Source organism: Rattus norvegicus, chromosome 6 (assembly GCF_036323735.1).
Source record: "Rattus norvegicus strain BN/NHsdMcwi chromosome 6, GRCr8, whole genome shotgun sequence".
In the NCBI taxonomy this organism is placed as follows: Eukaryota; Metazoa; Chordata; class Mammalia; order Rodentia; family Muridae; genus Rattus; species Rattus norvegicus.
Window position 1 is genome coordinate 74177653 of NC_086024.1, and position 14980 is coordinate 74192632.

The following is a 14980-nucleotide window of genomic DNA, read 5'->3' on the forward strand; positions in this document are numbered from 1 at the left end:
CTCCCTGTCCTAATAGCTGGCATCTCCTCACTGGGACAAGTAACAGCTCTCTAAATCCAGCCAAAAGCTGCTGCCTTGCACACTGTAGTCTTTGCAGTTTCTGAAGGCACAGAAGGGAGAACCTGACAGCCATTTCATATATATGCCTTTGATTCAGACTGCTCACAGTGTCGTCACTTAAACCAGCCTTTAATCATTTCTAATATCAACTGTTGCAGGGTTTTTTCCCCCAAATTCATACTTGCGATTGCCTAATTTGTATGTTTTAATGTGTGTTTCCTACAACTTTCCATCTGCTTTACCTCTGATTTGGGTCCTTTTTGCCCAGATCTCAGCAAATGTCTGTGTAAACCCTAAGTACTGTTCTCTGTGGCCATCATTCACTGCAGGTCATACTGCCCAAAGCCCACCAAGACAAGGCGCAGATTTAGTTGAAGTCTGTTGTGACAGCAAGAAAACAGTTTTAAAACAATGGTGTGCATACCCCCCAGAATACATTTTTCTTGAGATTTATTAAATGAGGGGGAGGGGAGCCCGTAAATCTCCAGAGTACATTTTTAGATTGCAGTAAATAACCACACAGCATTCAGTGTTTGTGCTGACTTTTAAACAGTATGCCCCGAAGAATCTCCAAGATGCAGCCGAGTGCATTAATATATCAGAGACCCTTCAGACTTCCCTGTGTCCTGAACCTCCACCTCCTGCCATCCCTCGGCTAATTCTGATTACAGAGTGAATTGGCTCTAGGGGAAAAAAAACCCAAATTTAAATATATACAAATAAGCATTCCACTTTGTCCCTTATAAGAGTAGATTGTGAAGTGAGCTACGATTACCCATCAAAGTGATTTCCTGGGCCCACCGGCTCCTCACGCTCCCATCCCCCACCGCTGAGCACGTTTTTCTCTTGCTTGGGCTGCCTTTCAGCTTTCTGCAGCACAGATCCCTGGTGCTATGCAGAATGGAAAGCAGCCTGCAGTGCTGCTCAGCGTGGCAGCGCATCCCCTGGCTGCAGGGCTTTTGCAGACAGTTTAAAAATGATCTGGTATTGCATGAGTTAAAAAAAATTCCCCCTGGAAAAGCTAATTATTGCATGCAGATACTTCTTTGTGTGATCAAGGAGGGGACAATTTAATAGGCTCTGTAATACAACCAAGAACAAAATTGCTTTAAAGGAAGTCTCTTGTTGAGTGACAACTCTGTTGCCTGAGCCAATTAGGTCCCAATAAAGAGTGTTGAATTGGCTCCTGCTTTCTCATTAATTATGTTCTGTCACAGACATGGGGCTTGATTTAGCAATTTTGTATTACATTAAGATACTGAAAGGCTGGGAACAAATGGCTCACTCTGATAATAGGCATTCTCTCCACGGTGTGACATTTACTATCCAGCTGTCCGTAAGGCAGCCTAGCACTTCAGTTCAGGGGCTTATTTGTCATTGCTTCAAAGGGACACTCAGCTTTTCACAAAAAAAGAAACAGAGAGGCTAATAGATAGGACAAAATGTACCGCTGATAAGCTTTATTAGAGATGGGATGCTAGGGTTTTGCTAACAAGCTCATCCGTTGGGACTCAGCCGAGTTTGCTGCCAATCATCCTGCACACAAAGGCACACTAGTTAACAAGGAGAAATGAATTACAGACACTTATTCTGCCGGTGGGATCACAAATACACCAATCTGTGAAAGAGGCACAAACTCCAGAGACAAACTACATATTTGTCAATAACCTCCTAGAAAGAGCCCTAGTAATTCTTTGAAGACCTTTGATTTCGCATCCCTCTAAAATACATGTATAGGAAATGTTTTCGTTACCATGACATTCTTCCTTTGTTATTTGTACAAATTTTTATCACATTAAAAACAGAAAAGCAAGGAGGTCTGCAAATGTTTTAGTGGGTCTCCAGACACTGCTTTTCATATCCCCCCACAGGGAGCTGATGCTTTGGTTATTTCATTAGGGCCAACAGAAAATTAAATCTTTAAGCTTTAGGTTTGAACTGAAATCCAGCACCATATTAAATAATCTATAATTCTGGATGTATTGTGTTTACAGAGTCTAAGAATAGGATCGGTGACCAAGTGGAAACTGAGTATCTTTAGTTAAACAATTAGATGACATTTTAAGTTGAAAATATGCACGCACACACACACACACACACACACACACACACACACGGATACCTATGTGCAAAATACATCCATATAAACCTGAATTAATATCTCTATACAGTAAATATAGCAAAGCGTTTTATACACTGTATTTAGGAGCCTAAGTCAAGTCTCTGGCTATGCTATGGTCAGCATTTTTGCTACCCGTGTTATTTTTCAAATCTCCTAAAAATACGACATAGAGCAGGGTCCGTTGTTGATTTTTTTTAAAGCCAATAACCTTCATCATAAAGCTTATCCACTGACCACATGAGGTTAATCAAATCTGAAAATGTCATGTTCAGAATAATTACAAGACAGCTCTCCACCACAGTTCCTGAAAACAGTGCAGGGTTCATCTGATTGCAAGCTGCATCAGCCCACTCAATTTAGCCTCCCCACCATCTTGGATGAGAGAACTTGAGGCACAACAGCAGTAGAGATAAAGGACAGGAGAGTAGAGCAATTCTGTACGCTGTGTGAACACTTCTCCCACAGAAGTTGAAGGTATGTGTGAAGAACTACAGGGATCAACTTCTGAGAAAGCCAACCACCACGCCCCCTCTCCAGTTTCTCTGCCAATGATAAAAGCTTGATGAGAAGCCCCAAGATGCCTGGGGGATAGGGGAGGGAAGATGGGGAGATCCGCCCTCCTGGTAGCCCCGCCCCCTTCTTATCTCTATTCACTTTCCTTTCTCTGACTCTGGAATTTTTCCCTTATCTCTGTTTCTTGAGTGACTATCACTCCAGGGAAAGGATATCAAGAGGCAGACATGGAGGGTTGGGCTACTTCTAGCAGTCTATGTGACATGTTCTTTTGTAGGTTTGGCCCTCATCTGCAAAAAGTCTGGACAAAAATAACATTAAAAAGAAAAAAAAAAACTCTTACCCACACAATCTCCAAAACCTTCCCCAACTTGTCAGTATTAAAATAAAGCTTGGTGAGGCACATTCCAAATATCTACTTCATTTTGAAATGAGAACATGAGCTACAGAGATGTTCAGTGGATGGTGTGCTCACTGCGCTGCTGTGAGGACCTGTATTCAGACCCCAGAACAATGTAAAAGTCAGGCGCAATGACTTGGGCTTGTAACCCTTATGCTGGGAGTGAGGCCGTGTAGAAATAAGCAGATCTCTGGAGCTTACTTACCAATGCATCTTGGCCAACCAGTCCGCTTCAAGTCCAGGGAGAGACTCTGTCTCAAAAAATAAGAGGAATGACTAAAGAAAACACCCTATGTCAATCTCTGCCCTCTAGACATACATGCACAAGCATAGACACAGAAAGAAAGAAAGAAAGAAAGAAAGAAAGAAAGAAAGAAAGAAAGAAAGAAAGAGAGAGAGAGAGAGAGAGAGGGAGGGAGGGAGGGAGGGAGGGAGGGAGGGAGGGAGGGAGGGAGGAAGGAAGGAAGGAAGGAAGGAAGGAAGGAAGGAAGGAAGGAAACAATACACTAAAAATAGAAGAGGGAGGTAAACAGAAATCACAGAAAATGTAGTGTTGATATTAGCCCATCCCTTCATTCCCCACAAGAAAGCACTTGCATGTAATTTCTCCACACCAATAATGCTTGAGAATTACATACTTTCTAAAAGCACGTATTAAACACAGATCAGATTGAAAGAGCTTACAATCTGAAGGAATCATGAAATTCTTATTGCTCTAAAATTTACCCATGTTTCTATTTTAGAAAAACCTTTACAACAATAGTACACGTAATGGAGGCAAGAATCACTTCATCCTCACTTAGAGCAGGCTTTGTCTTTGTAATTCAGGTACTCCATAAGGTTGAAATCATTCACAGAGCCTGGCCCCCCTCAGGCAGAAGTGAAGGTATTTATATAGACATTAAGTATTTATGCCGTAATTTACACTTTCAGAGCCTTGGTAACCGTTCATTAGTTTATCCAAATAACTTCCTTCTGGAGTAAGCCAGTGCTTTGTTTCCCAGACACAGAGAGCCAGGTTCAGGGAGGTGACTGACACGCAGCGTGGAGGCCTTAGGTCAGACACAAAGAATTGTATCTGAGAAAAGGTTTCCTGAGGGGTTTTGTAGAACCTTCTCTTCTTCAAGACTTTAAAAACAGATTGAACCCCTACAGAAATGCTTTGCTTATGAGGAATGAAGAAGGTGGTTCCAATTCTCTCAGCCCTCTTAAAGTATGTCCACCCACACAGGCAGAAGCTGGGATCTGAGAGGACAGAGGGAAGAATCACACAGGTAGGTAGAGATGCTCGGGGAAACTGTTGACAAAATGTTTTCCTAGCAGTTTATCCCCACGCCCACACCAAACCAAAGGTGGGATTTAGAACCAGCATGCACAACTGAGCTCGCCTCAGAGACCCTCCTCTGTCACTCCCAGCAGCTGATAGCATCAACTGACTTCCTCATCCCCTCCTGCTAGACTGACACCTATGTGAGTCTGTGACTGCCTTCACTTCTAAGACACAGACATGCAAGTAGAGAAATTGCTTTGGAACCTCAGATGATACTATCCTGGCTTGTTCTGTCACACATGTCAAAGGTTGACTTTTCTAGAATCCTAATGGTTTCCGGGGTGGTTTCCTGGCTCTTGGAAGACCATATTGCAATCCACTCAGGTACTGAGACCTCCATAGCTACACCCCTATAACCTTTTACCACTCGTTTGAATAACGGTCATTTGCTTTCTGTTAGACTTACACCCAGAATGCAAACAAAAGGAGAGGGTTTGAAGAAAGAGGTTAGGTGGGGATAACACCAACAGCCTCCCTAAATGGCCTCCCTCCCCCTGTCACCTAGTTCCTCAACTGCCTGAGGTGGACTTCAGACCTGCGCCTTCCTCTCACCAAGGCTGTGTGCTTATCCTTCTAGAATGGTCCAGTGTCCTTTCTCAGCTTTCCATTATCCTGATAAAAGTTTTATTGAGGAATAAACTTCCCTATCACATAGCTTGTTAAGTTAACAATGCAATTCAACAATTCCCAGTATATTCACAAGAGCATATATCTATCAACCTCAGGTTATACCAAGAAACTAAATACCTGTTAACAGTCATTCTTTTTCAGTCTTCCCCTTCATCCCTTTTGGTACCTCTAGGCAAACCTCCAGTCTGTTTCCTCTCCCCACATATCTGATGAATGTTTTGCAGTTATACAATATGTACTCCTAGTGACGGCCTTCTCCTATTTAACAGGTTTTCAAGATACATCCATGTTTGTAACATACATCTATCCTTAAGTTACTTTTTAATTGATTCGTAATAGTCACTGTATATACATCATATTTAATTTACCTACCCATCATTTGATGGGCATTTGTGCTGGTTTTGATATTTAGCTCAAATGCTTATGCTACTAGAAACATTGGTGTAGATGTTATGTGATGTGTGTTTTCCTTCTCCTGGGTGCATGTCTAGAGCAGACTTGATCATACAGTAGCTATGCTTAGCAGTCTGTTTTCCAAAGCGTATGCACACTTTATATCTCACTAGCAATGTAAGAGGGTCACGATTCCCCCACGTCTTCTTCGGCAGTTTTATTCTCTTTCTCTTTCATCATGACTATTTAATATATGGTGGGAATATAAAGTGTGTGTTTACCTGGTAACTAATTATTTTGAGATTATTTTCATGTGCTCATTGGCCATTTATAAGTGTTCTTTTGGGGAACCGTCTCTTCAGAGTCTACCAGTTTTTTCAAATTGGGCTATGATTATTTTGTTATTGAGTTACAAGATGGTTGCAGCCTTCTAGTTGGGGACTGTGCTAGCCCTATGCGTGCTGTCACAGTCTCTGAATTCATATGCATCTCAGCCCCGTTGTATCTGGAAGATACTGTTTCCTTGGTATCACCTATTCCCTCTGGCTCTCACAGTCCTCCTGCATCCTCTTCCACATGGTTTCCTGAATCCTAAGGCAAAGAGTTTGGTGAAAAGATCCTTGTAGGCCTGAGTGTTCCCGGGTCTCTCGCTCTCGGCATATCGTCCAGTTGTGAACCTCTGTATTAGTTCCCTTCTACTGCAGGAGGCAGCATCTCCAGCGAGGAGTGAGCAAGGCACTGATCTACAAGCACAGCAGAATGTTATTAGAGTCATTCGGTCGCGTTGTTCCTTTACCAGGACAATAGTATATGGTTTTCCCTAGGGCAGTGGCCTATTTAATCTAAGGTTCTTGGCCACCTAAGCAATGTCAGGCATGGATTCCATTTTAGAGAATGGGCCTTAAATCCAATCAGAGATAGTGGTTGGTTACTCCTGCAATATCTGTGCCACTATTGAACCACATATCGTGTATGCAGCTCACCATTGCAGACCACAGGGTTTGTAGCTGGGATGATGTTTACCTTTCTCCTCTGCTAGCATGCAGAAGACCTTCCAGGACCCTGATCTTTTGGCTACGTATATATAATCAGAAGCTTCTACTGTAATAGATTTCCATGTCCATTTTCTTCAAATGGACCTTAGCTTTAGTTGTCTCCCTTTATTCCCTCCCCTAGTCCTTCTTTGCCTCCCGCTTTCTTTTTCTTTGCCTCCCACTTTCCACCTACTCTTCCCATCCCAGTTCCCACCGCATCTCTTCATAGCTACACATTCTATTTCCCTTTCTTTGCCCTCCCTTTAGTCCCTTACTCCATACCTAACCTCTGTGATCGTGTGGATTGTTGTGTACCTATCGAAGGCTTAAAAGCTAATATCCGCATGGAGGAGAAAGAATACCATGCTTGTCTTTTGGGGTCTGGGTTACCTCACTCACGATGACTTCTTTCTATCTCCGTTTACTTGTGAATTTCATGATTTCATTTTTGATAGATGAATAGTATTCCATTGTACATATGTACCACATTTTTCTTATCTATCCATCTGTCGATGGAAAAGTATTATTTCCAATTTCTGGCTATTATGGAATTCTTTGAAGAAAAGAGGGTTTTATTTTGATGAAGTCTAGTATTTATTTTTTCCTTTAACTGTATGTATTTTTAGTGTCATAGTCAAGGAATAATTCACAAAACCCCTGGCAATATAGTCTAGCTCCTAACTTTTTTGTGTTCTTCAATTTATTTGAGTTAATTTTTTAAAGGTGTAGGGTAAGGAGCCAACTTTCTTCACATATGGATGCCCCTTTGAACAAACTTACTGAAAAGACTACATTTCCCCTGTTGAATTGTTTTGACACCCTTGAGAAAAACAAATTAATCATAAATGTGGGTGTTTGTTTCTAGAGCCCCAGTTCTAATGTTTTTATTTATATGCCTGTTTCTGTGCTAGAGTCACACTGTCTTGATTATTCTAGCTCTGAAAAAAATTGTAAAATTGAGAGGCATGAGTTCCTCGACTTGAATATCCTTTCAAGAAAGCATTGGGTGTTCTGTCTCCCTTGAATTTTCTATGAGGTCTAAACTTGACTTTCAAATGTTTAGCAGGAGGTCGTCTGGGGTATGAGTGTGGATTGGGTTGAATCTCTTATAGTATTAAATGTAAGGGTCTTTTCATGTACTTATGTCTTTAGATTTCTTTTTACTATGTATAATTATTTTCCTGATATAGTTCTGTATTTGTTTTCTTCAATTTATTCCTAAGTATTTATTGTTTTAGAATGTCATTTTCTTAGTATTTGTTTTTGACTGTTCATTTTAAGTTTATAGATATACAAATAATTTTTCTATTTTGATCTTCATGAAACTTTGCTAAATTTATTACTGAATTCTTTGGAATTTTATTTATTTCCAATACCTTTTGTTTTATTTTTGTCTAACTGTTCCAGCTAATACTTTTAGGACAACATTGAAATGATTGGAGCAGAGTTCCTTGCCTGATTTCTGATTTGGATGTTCGGGGACATCTAGTCAGTTATCATTAACCATAATACTAACTGCTTGTTTCTAATGTCTTCTTGCTTATTAAATACCTTGGATATACTATAAATAATATTTTGAGGTCCTGATAATAAAACCTGATGTTTACAAGTACCTTGATATCTGTGAGATGCTGTAACAAGATACCTTATCTAACAACAACCCAAACAGAAAAACAAAATTTGTAAACAACAGAAACCTTGCTAACAGCAGTAGAGAATAGAAAGTCCATAGTCAAGGAAGCAGCAGATATGTGTCTGGTGAAGACCATTCCTCACTGATGGCACTTTCTCTGTGTTCTCAAATGGTGGAAACAGAAGGCAGAACACTGGTCACATGAAGACAGAGTGCCCGTGACCGTCAACCAAAATGCCACCTTCTAATAGCACCACCTCTGTGATTAGACTTCACTATGAATTTTTTTCATTTCCAGCCACATTAACTAAATGGCATTTACTTTCCCTGTATATTTACCTGCATGGGTAGAACCTCCTTCCCAGAGATGCCACTTGTGGGCCCTGGAAACCACCCACATTAGAAGAGGACCAGAAGCTGGAGAGAAAAAGACCTGAAGTGAAGATTTCAATGTTGAAGACAAGAGGCTAGACACAGTGTGACATTTGTATTCATAAGGAAAGCCACTAAATTCTCTTCGATATATCATAAAAACTAAGAACAGAATCAGCCTAAGCATCTAGAGCTGAGAAGCCACTTCAGAGAGTCCTAACTGGGCTCATGATAACTGCATATTTATGCCTCATTCATGTGCTTGAGGCAAGCATTGTGGGGGCTACACAAATAGAAAAGAAAGCACAACAGAGATCATAGCCTGCTTTATGAAGCACACAGAGGTCACTCCATGGGGCATTCTGTTTATGGTCATGCAAATGCAGAATTAGAAATCTGTGATTATAGAAGGCTCTAACCAGGAAAAAAAAAAAGTATGGTCTTATTGACTCATGGGAGATGCTGCAATATACGGATAAATCTTTGTACTTGCCCCCAAATTCTTTCTTTTATTTTATAAAATGTAGTGCTGAGTTTTTATAGAGACTAGGAAGGAGTGTTAGCACCCCATATCCTGTCATACTCACAGAGATGTAACCATGGCAGTTTAACATGGCGGTCCAGGCTATTTAGAGACCTGCTAAGGAGCAAGTCTCTTAAGCTTATCAGAGGCCCACTACGCCCTTCACCTACTCTGAAGCACATCCACGAACTGCCCACAACAGCCCTTACCCCTTCTGCCTCTCCATGGAAGGTCCAAGGGCACAACTGAGAGTCCCTTAGAAAACCCAGTACTTGAAGCAAAGGTGAAAATAACATTAACTTTTTACACACTATCTAAAGTTTTTCTCATGTGATGATAATCCTGCAGAAGACACCAACTCCTTTTCCTCTTTCATATACATAATCAATGATTATTCATTGTGATTCAAGAACAATTACCAAAACAAAAACTTTTGTTGGTTTGTTGGTTTGTGTGTTTATGGTTTTGTGGGCCTGTGATACATTTGGAGATCAGAGGGCAGCTGTCTTCTACCATGTGGCTCCTGGAGTTCGAACTCAGGCTGAAAGCTTGGGAGAGCCCTGGAGCCAGACCAGAAATAACTTCAGATATTAAGCCTAGAAAACAAAATAAAATAATTCTGTTTGATTTTTATTGAGGGCTTTGATTTGGGGACAGGGGATACAGCTAAGTAAATGAAGTACTTGGTGGCCAGACAGGAGGAAACAAATTCATTCAGAGACTCCTCATGAGAAAGTCCCAATGCTGGAAAGGCAGAGACACACAGATCTCTGGGACAGAAGCATCACGTGACCACCATCTCATTAGTAAGCCCAGGTCATGTGACAGATCCTTCTCAAAAAGTAAGATGGGCTGCCCCTTCAGACTGAAGCCTTGCACACACACACACACACACACACACACACACACTCACACACTCACCTATACCACACAGGCACATGTACACATACTTCAATAAATGAATAAATAAAAACACAAACTGGAACTAATATTTGACCTCTAAAGATGCAGTTTTTATTAGGGAAAATATTTTGAAATGATTCCCAAATTAATTTTTCCTTAAATATTTTTGGCAGTGTCAGCACTGCAAGCCTGTCAGTTGAAATTTTTGTTCTTAACTTTCATCATTTGTGAGCTGATAGATTAAAGTGCATAACTACAACCTTTTCCAGTGATAAAAATTCATAATTTGCAGATTCTAGGAAAAAGACTAAGATTTTAAGCTGATTTGAGATTTTTTTTCCTAAAGACTAATTCAAGTAACTGTCTGATTATAATGCCTGTCAATTTCATATATTATTTTTGAATTCTCTGCTAAGTGATGTCTTCTGGTTTTCCATAAATTAGCATATTTTCTTTGATGTTGATGAATAAAGTACTTGCTTTCTAACATTTGACTATGTCCGCCAGATGAAAAACTTATGTAAAAATTATTAAATAATATCAAATTAATGAGGAAAAGTACTCAAGAATTTGGGGTGAATTCCCAGGTTTCTTTAATATCTACTTACCTGTGTTTACAGTCATGTATAGCATACAACCCTGTTATTGACAAAGCAGTAGCCACACAATAAATAGAACTCTGTCCTGTTATAGCAGATTGCTTTCTCTGAGGAATCTACCTTGGTTTTTAGCCCCCACCGCCTTTCTTCAGCATGTATTGCATAGCTGCTTATTTTTAATGCCAGTGTCTACTATCTGCTAGACTAGAGGGCTTCTCTGGCACTAAGAGGAAAATAGTGTCACAACTGGAATATATTTCTACCGTATTCAATGGATGTCCTCTGTATCCATAAGGAGAGCCTGTAAACTCAGTGATGAAAGGGCCTAGCACTTAAACATCTTCTGAAGAGAGCAGAAAGAGTGTGGAATCAGGAGCCACTGCCATGGAAGGGTCCATCCCAACTCCAGTGCAGATTCTAGAGGCCAGCCCAAGGGGACCTGGCACTGTTCGTTTCTCCCCCTGCTCTAATTTTGTTCATATCTGAATAATATTGGCTAACCTACCTTTTTACAGTAGTTGTTTCCCAAGATTTCATGGCCTCAGGCCTCTGCTGCCCATTTAAGACCAAGCTCTGTAAGAAGGTTCTAGTTCCCTCAGCCCCAGAAACTTCCTTAGCCCAGAAGCACACCAGCAGAAACCTCACTGTCCAATCTGGCTCTGCTCAAGACTGGGACCTAGGCATTCAACTTGTTTGTATGTATAAAAAACATATTTAACACTAATTTTGCATTTTATTCTGAAAAAAATAAGAAATATACCAGTTTAATTAAAATAAAAATATACCAGCTCTAATAAAAATCACAAAAGTTAAATCATTTTAAATGCATGCTGCCTGAAAAAAGTGTCATGTCAAAATGACATAATTCATATTTTTGAAACTCAAATTATACATTCTGTACATTATCATTTGCAGAATATCAAGGAATCACACATACATACATACATGCATACATACCATACACACCACACACACACAAAGCAGTTAAGGCCAAACATTTTGACTAAAGGAAGGAGCATAAAGAGACCTTTGTTATTATTGTTGGGCTTTTCTCTTCACACTGAAATTTCTAAATGTATAAATTAACAACTTTTGCTTCTCTTAAATATCAGCCAGAGATATAAAGATAAATTAGCATGTTTTAAAGTCTTTATATTTTATACTTAAGAAGCTAATGTTCCTTAAGGTTGTTTTGCATTTGTGTGTGTGTGTGTGTGTGTGTGTGTGTGTGTGTGTGAGAGAGAGAGAGAGAGGGGGGGGGGGGCGGTATGTGGAAGTCAGCAGACAAAAATCATTTCTTTCCTTCCTTCCACGTGGTCCCTGGGAATAAAATTCAGGTCATCAGGCTTGGTGATGAGCATCTATCTGCCCACTGAGCCATCTTGCTAGCCTATGAACATGGAGGGGGAGAAAGTACTCACATTAGTAAGATTTTACTCAACTTGCCACCAAAAGTATAAATTAACACAGCAAATGAGACAGGGTTTTATTGGTTTCGCAAAGACAAGAGAAAGAGGGAGAAAAAATTCTGATGATCCTAGGCACACCGAAAGTCATCTGGCCCTGTCAAAACTTAAAACACAGACTCAGGGAAAATTCCTGTGCATAAAGTAAACCATGGCATAAAATAACATACAAATAGCATTCATTTAATGTCATTAAGGTGTCGTCATGGACATTTTTAGTTAAGAAACTGATTAAGGAATAGTGAGGTTTTTTTTAAATGTAGATATAATTCAGGTCCTCAACAACTAAAAAAATGTATTTATTAAGTTCTTCATGATTAGAGACCTAGCTCACAATGTTTCTCATAGAAAGAAAGGTAGTCCCAAGCTCCGGGCAGCATAGAAGTCACACTGAGAGGGACCTGAGACACACCTTGGCTTCCTCCCCTTCAGGAAACAGATGCTGAAGAATCATCATTGAGCAAGGTACTTGTTACGAGCTATTTATACTTAGAGCTCCGTAGTAGCTCTTGCCCCAAGTCACCTACATTCTGATGGAGAAAAACTCACACAAAACAAATCATTAAAATGTTCTGTGCACATGTCAAGGTGTACTTGGGACGGAAGAGCTATCTTAGGAGAGGGAGTAGAAAATATTTCATTGGAAGGTGCTGCAGAAGAACAACTTAGGAGGCTGAACGGCAAACTACCTAGCCAGAAGCAGTTTAAAGTGTAATAAGGATGACCAGGGCGGGTGCCTTCGTAGCTAGGGGTGCTGTCGCACAGGCTTGATAATCTGAGTTTGAGACCTGGATCCCACGAGGTGACATGTGAGAACGGACCAGCTTTCCTCTGACTTCCACATGCGCAAGTAAGAAAGTGGGGGCTGGGGATTTAGCTCAGTGGTAGAGCGCTTACCTAGGAAGCGCAAGGCCCTGGGTTCGGTCCCCAGCTCCGGAAAAAAGAACCAAAAAAAAAAGAAAGAAAGAAAGAAAGAGAGGGAGGGGGGTTGGGGATTTGGCTCAGTGGTAGAGCGCTTGCCTAGCAAGCACAAGGTCACAAGGTCCTGGGTTCGGTCCCCAGCTCCGAAAAAAGAAAGGAAGGAAGGAAGGAAGGAAGGAAGGAAGGAAGGAAGGTAGATTGGTTGCTGTTTTCTAAATGTGATAAACAGGTCCTGGGTTCGGTCCCCAGCTCCGAAAAAAAAAAAGAAAGAAAGAAAGAGAGGGAGGGAAAGAAGGAAGGAAGGAAAGAAGGTAGATTGGTTGCTGTTTTCTAAATGTGATAAACGGGAGTATGGCACTTCAGACCTTCGCTACAGTAGTCCACTGTTCTACTTCCTTCGCTATCTTCACTCGGGGCTCTGTGAGTAATGTCTCCTGACAGGTAGACAGAAAAGCATCACCAGCATACCATGTTATGTGTGTGGAATTCTTTCCTATGGTTGAAGGTCCTTTTTAAAATTATGCCAAAATGTTGTCTGTAGTTCATTTTTTCCCAAATACCACCCTGAATCTGAGTTCCTCCTTTTAGAATCTTTTTTTTTAACTTTGCCTTACTTACTTGGGCATTGTTTCAAGTTCTGTACATATAAACCAAGAACCACCACTGAGAGGAGCACCAGTATTGCTCCCATATCACAGATGAAGTAATTGGCACTCAGTAAGGTCAAGTGATGTGCTCAAGGTCACAGAGTAGCAATGCTTTTGGCTTCTGGAGAACAAATCACTGTACAATTAATTTACTTCCTATTCTTCACAACTCTGTAGAAGACTCATCGCTCTAGGTGAGAAGATGAGAAGCTGAAAGCGCAGTTAATCTATTTCTTGCCACAAGTTCCTGCTCTGGGACAGACACATGATCCTTTCTTATCAGTCTACTAATGAGGCTAACCCTTTGATTCTTTCTAAGGAGAAAGTCAGTCATCATTTTGATCAGCATCACCCCACCTATGACTCCCTGGAACTTCAGACCTGAGACGCACTTCCACTGTTACCATGATAGAAGCAGCATAGCTTGAAGTGATGACAAGAAAGTAAGCCAAGGCTGAGAGAGGGTTAGAAAGGGGAAAGCAATTGTCTCCCAGGAGCCTACAGGGATCTCAGGTCATCACAAAGCTGTACACCCACATGAGCCCTGCTTTCCAGCAAGTGCGCCTGGATTCAACACCCCCTCTACAACGCCTCTGCTTCCCAGTTAAATTTACACTGTCCAGCACTGTGGGGATGAGCCCGTAGCCTATCCTGTTGGACCAGATGGGTTGAGAGTCTCTGTCAACACCAATACTATTTTGTACGACTGACTAAAATACATTCAACATTATCCCTGAGGAATTTTTTCATTACAGAAGTAAAATTCTGAAAACTTAAAAGTGTTTCTCCCAAAATACTGGCATTTAAAAAATTCATCACTATTCTGTGTAGCTATTGACGAAATGGAGCTTTTGTATTAGGCAAACTAGAATTTGAGCTCCAAATATTCTATTTATTGTTTTTGAGATCTTAAACAAGTTATTGGACTGTGCTAAGTCTTATAATCTATAAAATTATACATATGCTTTAAAGTCTTTGTGAGTGTTAAACTGAGAGAGAGAGAGAGAGAGAGAGAGAGAGAGAGAGAGAGAGAGAACATAGGTGAGTGTGTCTATGAGTATGTCTATATGTGTGTATGCACTTGATAGCTGATAGTGTAAGACAGTGGATGGACAAATACAATAAATAATAAATGGATTTTCTTCTACAGAAAATTCCAGGATTCACAATGGTATGAGCCTCATTTTCCCAGACATATTGAATGAATCTAAACAGCACACTAGGTAATTAACTGTCACTGATTTTATTTTTCTGTCCCATGAGTCCTGATTGAAGACCTGACATGGACTAAATCTACAGTTCTTCAATGATGACCAAAATACCTTTTGCTTTAAGAAGTTTGAAAAAATGGACATATGATTCAATTTTATATATCGCTTCAATGCTTCCACATAGAGGCTCACAACTACCTAGAACTCCAGTGCAAAGGGATCT

The 14980-nt window shown here is 40.5% G+C and overlaps 1 long non-coding RNA gene across 1 annotated transcript in view; it reads right to left on the bottom strand.

Annotated features, from left to right (window-relative positions):
• Positions 1–2364: 2364 nt before the first annotated feature.
• The window catches only part of LOC102557478 (uncharacterized), a 61128-nt gene continuing 48512 nt past the window's right edge, over positions 2365–14980 (bottom strand). The window contains exons 4-6 of the long non-coding RNA XR_005505936.2: positions 9430–9606; positions 8455–8532; positions 2365–3346 (exon numbers count right to left, since the gene is read on the bottom strand). This is a non-coding gene — a long non-coding RNA (uncharacterized LOC102557478). The remainder of the gene's footprint in view (positions 3347–8454; positions 8533–9429; positions 9607–14980) is intronic.